General features: G+C 42.0%; 1 pseudogene; it reads right to left on the reverse strand.

The window, feature by feature from the left end:
* Positions 1-5,066: 5,066 nt before the first annotated feature.
* Positions 5,067-9,588, reverse strand: LOC125229945 (annotated as a pseudogene).
* Between the last annotated feature and the right edge of the window lie 1,916 nt (positions 9,589-11,504).

The raw sequence follows: 11,504 nt of genomic DNA on the forward strand, positions 1-11,504 counted from the left end.
CGACTTGATATTTGAATCATCGTGAGTTAAGTCCGTACATCGTGCATATTTTATACTACATTTTTTTTTTTAATTATAAATGGGCTTACTCTTGACCACAGACTAGCCAAAGGCAAATACGTGGCCTACGATGGAGTGAGCTCGCCCAGAAGATGCCTGTTCACTCTTGATTTGAAGGTCAAACACATTTTAGACTTGCTTGATGGTGCCCTGAACATCTCACCAACGATAACCCAGGACAGACGGTCCTGGCACCTATACGTACAAGAAGGTCCGACCACAATTGAAAATGGGAATGTGGCAGGAAGAAGAAGGAGAGCCTATGGACACCTTGCAAAGTGACGCACTGCATCCTTGGTGAGCATTCTGGTAAGTACGGCACAGTACTAGCCCATGATGGACGTGACAATATCTCAGAGAGATCACACGTCATTTTCTAATTGAATTTATGACATAGGAGGGGTATTTTATGTCTTGACGGGTAATCATGTGCTAGCCCTGCTGGAAACAGTGGCAACTTTACCTACTCAGCGGCAAAACGCTTCAAAATTATTTAAGAATAGTCTAATGTCATGTAAAACTAACTTAAAAATACTAATAAACATACTACTCTATTAAAACTAACATTAATATAAAACTAAATCCTATTCACAAAACTCGTTCCGGGCCCTTTCAGGTGCAAAGGTGCCCATCACACTCAATGCGTTCCCACGCTGAATTGAGATAGACAAAGACCCGGAACGAGGGTCATGGCGTCTCTCGCTGAGCCGCCGACCAAAAAAGCTTTGCCCCGGCCTCTGCACACCAATGTGATTTGGTTGGGGTTTTCTTAAATGTGAAGGTACTTTCTCAGTTAAACTCTGCTCTAGATGCATGCAGAGAAGAATGTCATCCAATGCGCCACCAAACAGTGTCTTCGCGCAAGCACACCTGGACAATGGCGATCAAATATATGAAGGAGGCGCTTTCCTACGCACACAGTCTAAGCTCGCGTAGGTGAACGCGTACTATGCTTGTATGAGTGAGACAAGACGGGTCGGATGGTCGCGTTTCTGACAGGCGGCAACTGTGAGGTAACCGAGAGTGGATGGGCGGTACTTTCAGCGGGAAGCGAGAGTGGCCAATGACCATACTGTACGATGGAAGTACTCTTTATCATACTGTGACGCAAGTGAGAGTCTTTCATACTGATGTTGATTCAAATATCATCCTGATGCCAATGTGTTCGAATGGGCCTCTTGCTGTCCGACGTACGGAGCGTGCTCGGATTTTATGGGCACATAAATATAAGAGGATGGGCCGCCATGGCCTGAGATTGTTCCGGGAATGACCTGGCAGTTTATTTTTTACATATTTTGCTCTTTGTCTTATCTAAGAGTGTTTGCTGGTTGTGTATTCAGCTAAATTATTGGCGATGTTAATGATGACAAAACAGGAAAACGGACAAGAACTGCCTGTTGGTAAACCATAGTGGTCCATAGCAACTTGCAACTCCGGAATGCAAGTCTTCTGAGTGAAAGAAAATTACGCCGATCTTTTCTTGAAGGTCAGGTGGGACATACCAAAGTTGTGGTTGTGACCACAAGACTAACGGTGCCCACTGACTATCAATTTTACTGGACGGTAATAAGTCTGTCAGAACAAAAAAGTATAAGTGCCGAAGAGCTTTCCTGATAGCGCCTTAAGATAAAGTAACGTATATACAATATTCCAAGAAGAAAATACATGCGTATAATAATTATATCAAAAACTAAACCATCTAGGAATCATGTGTGTTCGACGTGTCTAAAAACTGCAACAAAATAAAAACAAAACTACAAAATTATAAAAACAAATTGGGGTCCGAGACAGGAAAGCCCCATCTCCACTCGGGCCGCACCTCGAGGCCCAAGAACCGGTCGTCATTTTTATTCGCCGTCGCTCGAATTCGGTAAATTCTGTTTGCTTGTCCCACTCAGCTCTTTGTTCGAGCATTAGCGTCCAACGGGTTATGTATGCGATGTCACAGACTACACACACTGCATTATGTCAATAAAATATGTATCAATTCAATTCAATTCATTTATTTCGTCATCATGGGTTACATTACAATAGGTATCAGTTTACATTATAAGTCCGTCCATGGTGTGCTTTTCAGCGTACGATATAAAAAATACTTATGCTAAACACATTTACACGCATAAAATTAAACTAAACTGACAAAATTAGTATCGTAATTGAATCAAAACTTCATATTTATTATCACAGGATTTTCTTTTTTTATACTACGTCGGTGGCACACAAGCATACGGTCCGCCTGATGGAAAGCGATCACCGTAACCTATGGACGCCTGCAACTCAAGGAGTGTTACATGCGCGTTACCAAACCCATTAGAAACTTGTACACACCCTTTTGCTGTGTTAAGTACACAGCAAAAAGGAGTGTACAAGTTCTAAGGAGGGTTCGGGTTACCGACGACTCAAAGGACAATATATAGACGAAACAATTTAGTTCCATAGGTCCTTCCGTCACCAACACACAAAATGAAAATGAAATAAGTATTCATTTTCAAGTAGCTAGGCATATTACAATGCGCATATGAACGTCAAATAAAAAAGCTACGGAGCTCTGGCAGCCTTACTCACCGGAAGGAACACAACACTATGAGTAGGGTCTAGTGCTATTTGGCTGCGGTCTTCTGTAAGGCGGAGGTACTTCCCCAGTTGGGCTCTGCTCTAGATTCGAGCGAAGGTGGCATACCTACTAAATTACAACGAGAGAACATAGGTGACTGAGGCTTGAATGATCCGTCTAGTTGAGGTGGTCTGTGATGCGATGTTGAATAATTATGACCGCACTGTCAGTATGGATACAGTTTTTGAATGTCGAGGAATATGGCGTCATTTGTCAGCGGGTAGGTATGTGTAGGTATATGGCCGCGTTTAATGTAATTACGTATTTACAAAGTTTAGTGTGGTAAATAATAGGTACATTGAGAGAAAAGTTTTTGTTTTAGATATGTTTGATACCTACACACCACACAGATTTATTGAGTTTACCCAGACTAGCCTAAATTTTTTGCAAAAAATCTTGTTTTAAACAGAAATGTTTGCAAATGATACTACCGAAAAAGCGGAAAAGCAAACTCACGAGTCCACGATACCAGCTCGCCGTTCATCAGTAAAATATTTCTTGTGTGTTCAATGTTGTGTTGTTCTTTTTGAATTGTAAGGATAAAGTGAAGACTAACTGTCGTTTATTGATCGGTATATTATCAACCTGTTTATTGCGTTCTTTACTTCAAATAAATATCAAGTCCCAAACAATAATATTTTAAACCACCACCGTTTAAATTAAAAGAAAACAATTGTACGTCTGCAGATAGTTGGTATTTTAATCGGATATATAAACCGGTTAGTTCACTTCCAAAAAGTCAATATACTCCTAGAAAAGTGCTGGCACTTACGTCCTTTAGGTAAAAGGAAGAATATCGAGTTACACTTTGAACCCGAGTGAGGCAAATAGACCGCAGGCGATGTTGATTTTCAATTGTTTTCCATTTACGTTGACGTCGGGAATAAAGTGGAGGAATGGCAGTTTTCCCATACGCAGTTTGTCGCTATTGACATATACCTAATAGAAACCATTGTCTTGCCGGTTCCGTAGTGGACCCGGCGGTTCCATACCCTCCTCCAACTGATGGACTGAAATCTTCTAGCTTCTTAAGGGCCACTTGCACCAACGTAAATGGGTTAACCCTCCATTTTATATGGAATTTGACAGATGACAGTCCACTAACCCTGAGTTAAGTGGTTGGTGCAAGAAGGCCTAAGCGCATTACTTGAAAAATAAATTATCTGTAAAATATATAAAATATGTTTAATAATTAGTCTGTAATTCCACTAACACTATTTTATAAGTTAAATGTATATGTTACTAACAGCTATGGATTTTTTATCCGAGATAAAATTGTTTTATTTTTATTTATTTATTATAAAATCCTCCTGATACAATGTCGCATATTTTATCTATTCTCGTTAATCGCACATTTGTACATAATTTGTTTTTCCCCTCACTAGCTTGGAAACACGTGTTTTATCCTTTAATACCAGCGGGTAAAAACGCATTTTATCTACTAGTGGGTAAAGTAATTTGACCTTGAATAAAGTCAAATTAACTGCTTTAAAATTGATAAAAGTAGGTGAATCTAGTAATAAAGATGATTTACCACCTGTGGAACTACTGGAAGCAATGATAAACGCATTTTTTGCGTTGTAGTTTCCTCGCTATAGTGAGGGGAAAAAATTTGTGTTACACTCGGGTGCAAATGTATTTTACTTCTCGTGTGTTAAAAAACTCGCAAGTTCAGGATTCTATTCTCGAACCACTCGCTTCACTCGTGGTTCAACTATAGAATCCTTTCACTTGCTCGTTTTTCAATTCCACACTCGGCGTTAAAATACAACTTTGCCCCCTTGTATAACAAATAACTATTATCATTTTTTGTGACATAACAAGTTTCGTATATTTTATCAGTCCTTAATATTCCTTATCTCTGGCAAAAGGAAGTCGTTTAGCCGTCGTTTCGTTTCCATGCAACTATCTAACGACTGGCCCCGTAACCGAATGGCATTTCTGCGACGCGAAACGCCACCGAAACTCCGCACAAATGTAGTCTGCCTCCGTCGCACCAATACGCAAGAGCGATAGAGATAGATAGCTACAAAAGATATATTATCGTGAGCGTTTCTGCATTCGGCTACGCACACTGATTGCAACAAAGTTGCCTAAATTATAATTTTGTAAAAAGATCCTTACTGATAGGCCAGGGTAATGAGTGTCAAGGTCATAGGTTCGAAGCTTGGCTAAGTCATGACTTTTGAATACTAATTAATTAATATCATTAGTACAGATATCATCACGTTAGGAAAGCTTTGACATGAGAATTGCAAAAACCCTTTTAAAATGTGAATAAACTCTGTCTAGATTGATACAGAAATTAGAATTTCATTTATTTATTTACATACATACATACTGATAGATACGAGGATTACGGGAGCGAGACAAGTGAAACGACTGCTTGCTGTTAGCGTACTGACGTGTATTCGTAAGTTAGCGCGGCGAGTGTGTGCGCAGCACACATACATATATAACATTCCTCCCCTTAGCTTACATACACGTCTAACTTATACTTAACTCTAAATATACATAAGACGAAAGAATAGCAAACAATTACGTTTGCAACTAAGTATTACTTATCGCTAGAAGAATGCCTTGTAATTAATTTTAGGTCGATTGCGCTTTAACCGAGGAGTGGTAGACACGGGATTGTTCTCCGTAGGTATGTCAGGGTATCGAGTCTCGGGTTCAGTGTCCGGACCAGGTAAGGCTTCCTGGAACTCGTCATCTTCTTCAGACTGGCCTGCGGGCGAGGCCCCGCTGGGCGTAGCAGTAGGCTCGGGAGAGTCTGACGGCACAGGGCGTGAGTCTGGAGACTCTGGAGCCGTTGTCCGGTCTCCTTCCTCCCCCATGGCAGGCTGCAGCTCCTCGCTCGGCGTCAGCCGCGCTGGCGGCGGGCCGGCCGATGATGTCTCCTCGGTACGGATATCTACGTCATCGTCCCAGTCATTAGAGCTAGCGCAATAATCTTGACCTTTATCTAAAACAATTTGGTTTTTGTGTTTTTTAAATGTTTTTAAAGTAACGTTGTCCTTAACTATATACACAACTTTGCCGACTTTTTTGACAATTGTGCCTCGGCACCACTTAAATTTACCATTTGCCTCGAAGGCCTTAAATAATACTAAATTCCCTTCCGAGAAACATTGTGCCTTACGGTACATTGTAGGTTTATTCTGCAAACACTGATTTTTACGTACTATGTCAGCGAGCGCCGGGGATGAGGGTGACGGTGTGCTAGGGTTAATTAAATCTAATCTAGTTTTCAACTTCCGTCCATACACTAACTGAGCAGGCGAGACCCCCGTTGTGGTGTGTACAGAATTCCGGTAATCAAATAAATACTTCAACAATCTTTTCCACGAATCCTGTACCCCATTGCCACTCAATAAACTGGTTTTAATGCCCTTCTTGGATATCTTAATATACGATTCCGCCTGACCGTTGCTGGGGGCGCTATACGCCGGCGAAGTGACATGTGAAATACCGTTTAACTTACAAAAAGCCTCAAACTCGCGCGACGTGAACGACGTACCATTGTCGGTTACTAATGTATGCGGAATTCCAAACCGCGACATGAATTCGCAAATTTTGACAATAGTCGCTGAAGATGTAATATTGGTTTTCATATTATATACTTCAACCCATTTTGTATATGCATCTACTATAACCAAATATGAGCTTCCGTTAATTGGTCCTAAAAAATCACAATGTACCCTGTAGAACGCGCATGGCGGGTATTCCCATTGCGCGAGCGCGCCCGCGCGGGGGAGGGGCGTTGTTGTATACATATGGTGCAAGCACTTATCAATTTTTCTAATGCCGCGTCTACTCCCGGGAACCAGAACCTAGATCGAACTTCAGCTTTTGTTTTTACAATACCTAAATGGGATCGGTGCACTTCCGCTAAAATTATATTTTGCAATTTTGCTGGAATGACCACTTTGTGACCTCTCAGAACGCAACCGTTTTCATAAGACAGCTGTAACCGACATAAATGATAAGGTCTCAGGGTCTCATCAGAAACCTTTTTTGGCCATCCGTTTAAAATATAATGGACCACTTTTTGCAGAATAGTGTCACTCTCCGTATTTTGGCGCAATTCGGATAACGTCACCGGTAAATTACCATCTACCACAAAATTAATGTACGAGGCTCGATCGGGAACATCAGTTATATCGTTTGAATGGCGCGCGGCCTCCCCCGCGCCCCCGCTTGGCCGGGAATACAGGCTCGAGATAAGAAGTCTGCATTGTTGTCCGCGCTCCGAACGTACTCGATTTTATAATTGTAACCGCTTAAAAACATTGCGTAACGTTGAAGCCTATTTGCTGAGACTTCCGGTATGCCACGGTACGACCCAAAGATTGACAATAGAGGCTTGTGGTCCGTACGGAGGGTGAACGGTACCGCCCTGCCGTATAAATACTGGTGGTACTTTCGTACCCCAAATATAATACTAGTTGCTTCTTTTTGAAGCTGAGAGTAACGCTTCTCGGCAGCATTTAGAGTACGCGATGCAAATGAAATGGGCCGCTCGGTACCGTCGGGTTCAATTTGGGATAAAATGGCCCCTAAGCCACCAGGTCCCGCATCAACGGTAAGAATTATATCAGCTGCTGGGTTAAAATGCGTTAAAACTTGTTCAGAAGCTAAACATTGTTTTATAGCCACGAATGCCTTATCATGTTCCCGTGTCCAGGTCCATTTAACCCCTTTTTTTAACAAGTCGTACAGCGGACTAAGAATGGCCGATGCATTCGGCACGAAACTTCTATAATAATTTACTAATCCTAAAAAGATTGTAATTCTTTAGCATTTTGAGGTTTTGGCGCGTCGACCATGGCTTTGACTTTTAGTGGAGATTTATGTAACCCATGCTTATCGATGACGTAACCTAAGTAATTTACCTCATCTTTAAAAAATTCGCACTTCTCTTTTTGCAAAGTAAGGCCGGCGTCTTGTAACCTCCTAAGTACCTCATTAAGCCGGGTGAGGTGCTGGTCGGTGTCCTCGCCCGTGACGAGCACGTCGTCGAGGAGACACAGCGTGCCCGGAACCCCCGCCAGCACCCCTCCATGGCGCGCTGGAACACGGCAGGTGCCGAGGACAAGCCAAAGACCATACGGGTGTAGGTAAATAGCCCCCGGTGAGTATTAACACAAGTTAATTCTTGTGACTTCTCATCTAATTCAAACTGGTTATAAGCATTAGATAAATCTAGTTTCGTAAACTGTTTCCCGCCATACAATTTTGCAAAAAGTTCAGTTACCGTAGGCAAGGGGTACTGATCGATCACCAGCTGTTTATTTACGCCCGTTGAATAGTCAGCGCAAATCCTTATCGCCCCGTTACGTTTCAATACAGGCACAATGGGAGATGCGTACTGCGAGTGGTCGACCGGTTTTAAAACTCCTAAAGATAATAATCGATCTATTTCCTTATCGACTTTGTCTCGTAGTGCGAATGCGATCGGCCTCGCGCGGATAAAAACTGGTTTGGCGTTTTCTTTTAACTGTAAACTGACTTTATATTTATTAAATCGTCCTAACTTATCGGAAAATAATGATGCGTAACGTTCTTCTAATTGGCTTATGGTACTGCTACCGCGGTTATTTCCCTGACCCTGCGCACAATAATATACAGGCGAACCCCGTGGTACAAGTTCTAAATTGAAACGCGAAATAAAATTGCGGCCTAGAATATCGGCGCCTGCCTTATGCACAACATAAACTTTAAGCAAGCGAGTTTGGTTAGCATAAGTGACGGGTAGGCGTAATGCCCCCAAACATGGAATGTCATCACCCGTAAATGTAATTAACTTAGTCTTTGTAGCTAACAATGGTACGTCGCTAAAATGCTTTTTGTACGTATTTACATGCAACGCAGATACGGCTGCCCCAGTATCAATTTCGAGATCAATTGGACGATTTAACATCAAAACTGTCTCAACCATTGGCTCCCCTTTGTTTGAACGGATGTTAAAAATTTTATAACACTCACCATCATCATCATCGTCATCGCCCTCATCCACGGCGTTCACTGCCATGAAATGTACACTTTTACACATCCTTTTAAGATGGCCTGTAGCTTTACACTTTTTACACCTGGATTTCGCGAAACGACACTGCAATGTTTTGTGATTATAATACCCGCACACTTGACACTGTTCTTTTTTACCGTCACCTCCGCCACTGCTCCCGGCCGTGCTTCGTTCAACCTTAAACAGCTGATCCTGGGCTATTTGTACCGGTTGTGAGGCCGTAGCACCCGCGCGCGCACAGTGTATACTTTCAGCTAACTCGACGGCTTTGGTTAGCGTGAGCACAGAAAGGTCCCGCGCGAAGAGCTTCTCCCTCTCCGGACCTGCTAACATTCCCATGACGAATTTGTCACGAAGAGCTTCTTCCACATTGAGAAAACCACAGTGTGCCGCGAGCCCGCGTAACCGAGCTGCCCACTGTGGAAACGTCTCCCCTGACTGCTGTATAGCGGCGTAAAATTTGTACCGCTCGCCGAACCCGCAGCGCTTCGGAGTGAAGTGGTCGTCCAGCAGCTTGACGATATCTTCGTACGGCACAGTCTGCAGCACCTTCGGTAGCGCGAGGTCCGCTGCAAGCTTGTACGTGCCGTCACTGAGTGCGCTAAGAAGGATCGCTCGTCTCTTTTTTCCCCCCGCATCTTTGGTGTCATCAATATCGTTCGCGATGAACCACTGCTCAATACGTCCTTTGTATGACTCCCAAGTCTGGGTAGTGTGGTCGAACGAAGATAATAAGCCGAAAGTAGCACTAGACATTTTCCGTTATTTTTTTTTTTTACTAAGTGGGTAGTCGTCGCCAGTGATAGATACGAGGATTACGGGAGCGAGACAAGTGAAACGACTGCTTGCTGTTAGCGTACTGACGTGTATTCGTAAGTTAGCGCGGCGAGTGTGTGCGCAGCACACATACATATATAACACATACATAAGAGCACATGAAACTATTAAAGCTTCAGGGCCACTCTTGGCAAATATGGGGTTAAAAGAAAACGAAACTGTGGCATTGCAGTGACAGGTTGCCAGCCTCTCGCCTACACCACAATTTAACCCATATCCCATAGTCGCCTTCTACGACACCCACGGGAAGAAAGGGAATTTATTTATTTATTTTCATTAATCATTTATTAGATAAAAGTTTTGAATGATTCAAGGTTATTATCATTAGACTTATATTCGCCGCGATAGACTGATTGATTACCTTATTGAGTTTTGTCGAGCTCCCGATATTTTTTTTTGGGGAATGGCAGCTCCCGATATTTCGACGCAGTTTTAGTTGCATCATGATCACGGAAGACTGAAGAAGGCTCCTCCTTCGCGCGCTTCGGCTGCGTTCATTTTCAGCGTTACCACTGGTCGCATTCACACTCGATGGTCTGTCCAAACACACTACACTCACAGTCTCACTACGTTTGTTCTAAGTAGATATTTTATTCTATTAACTAGCGTACCATATTGACTGCTTCCAATAAATACGACCTTTAATTATCCTTTATTCTACATCTCAGAGCTTGATAAGTTTGAGACACACTGTCGCGTTGAAACTGACACAGTGACGGCTGGTTTAAGTATCGTAATACGGGTCTTCATACAATTGGTAATAAACAATAAATAAAATATTTATGGGGACACCTTACACAGATCAACCTAGGTGACCGTTGCTAGGCGACGATATTATACTTACTATACATATACAATAAAATTATATCATTATATAACTACAAAATAAAATAAGTCTTACTCCGGTCAAATTCCGGACAGAACAGAAAAGTAGTTGGTGGTTGGTGATGCAACATGCAAATACATAATATCATTGTAAGTAGCCATTATAAACATTCTAACAATGTTAAGTGGGCTAATAGGTAACTTAGGTTATACTTCTTGTCCTTTTATTCAAAGGCATATTTACACGGAAACAACGTTGTATTTGCAAGTTTGCCCCACAAAGTCAAACCTTACTAAGTTCAAGTTCAGGTGATAACATATTGTCTCTACCTATCAGACAGTTATGACCTTATATTGAACACGTAGCTTTTTGGATACATGAATAAATAAATAAATATTATAGGACATTCTTACACAGATTGACTGGGTCCCACGGTAAGCTCAAGAAGGCTTGTGTTACGGGTACTCAGACAACAATATGTATAATATAAAAATACTTATATACATAGAAAACATCAGGAACAAATATTTGTGCTCATCACACAAATAAACGCCCATACCGGGTTTCGAACCCGGGACGGCGGCTTAGCAGGCAGGGTCAACTACACGCCAAGCCAGACCGGTCGTCAAATATATCTCGTCGTAGTCGGTCGTATATTTCAATATTTCGCTAGTCCAACTATATGTAACTGTGTCGTACCGGCATTTCCAAATGATCCATTGTAGCAACTGTCCCACGCATCTTTATTCGCTCTTCGATCAGATATCACTCAGAATTAGCCATCCATCACTTAATGATAATGATATTTGACGGCAAACGATCGGGGTTCCTGATATATGTCTGTTTCTGATCCCAGAACGTTTGGAATAGATGTAACAAATACGTTCTCTATAAATAGTTTCTCTCATTTATAAGTCTTAAGTAGAATAATAACAATAAGACGTTCCTTACTTTAGAAACTTGCTGCCTCGCACATCTAAACTACTGTGGAATGAACTGTCGCCCTCAAACCCTCAAGAAAAGAGTCTTAAACGCCGGCAACGCAATGTAAGTTCTTGTTCAGTGATCGGTTACCATCAGTTCGTTTGCCTCCAATCGCAAAAGAAAGTGCTTCTAAGGAAAAAAAAACATTTTGAAAG

This window comes from Leguminivora glycinivorella, chromosome 9 (assembly GCF_023078275.1).
Source record: "Leguminivora glycinivorella isolate SPB_JAAS2020 chromosome 9, LegGlyc_1.1, whole genome shotgun sequence".
In the NCBI taxonomy this organism is placed as follows: Eukaryota; Metazoa; Arthropoda; class Insecta; order Lepidoptera; family Tortricidae; genus Leguminivora; species Leguminivora glycinivorella.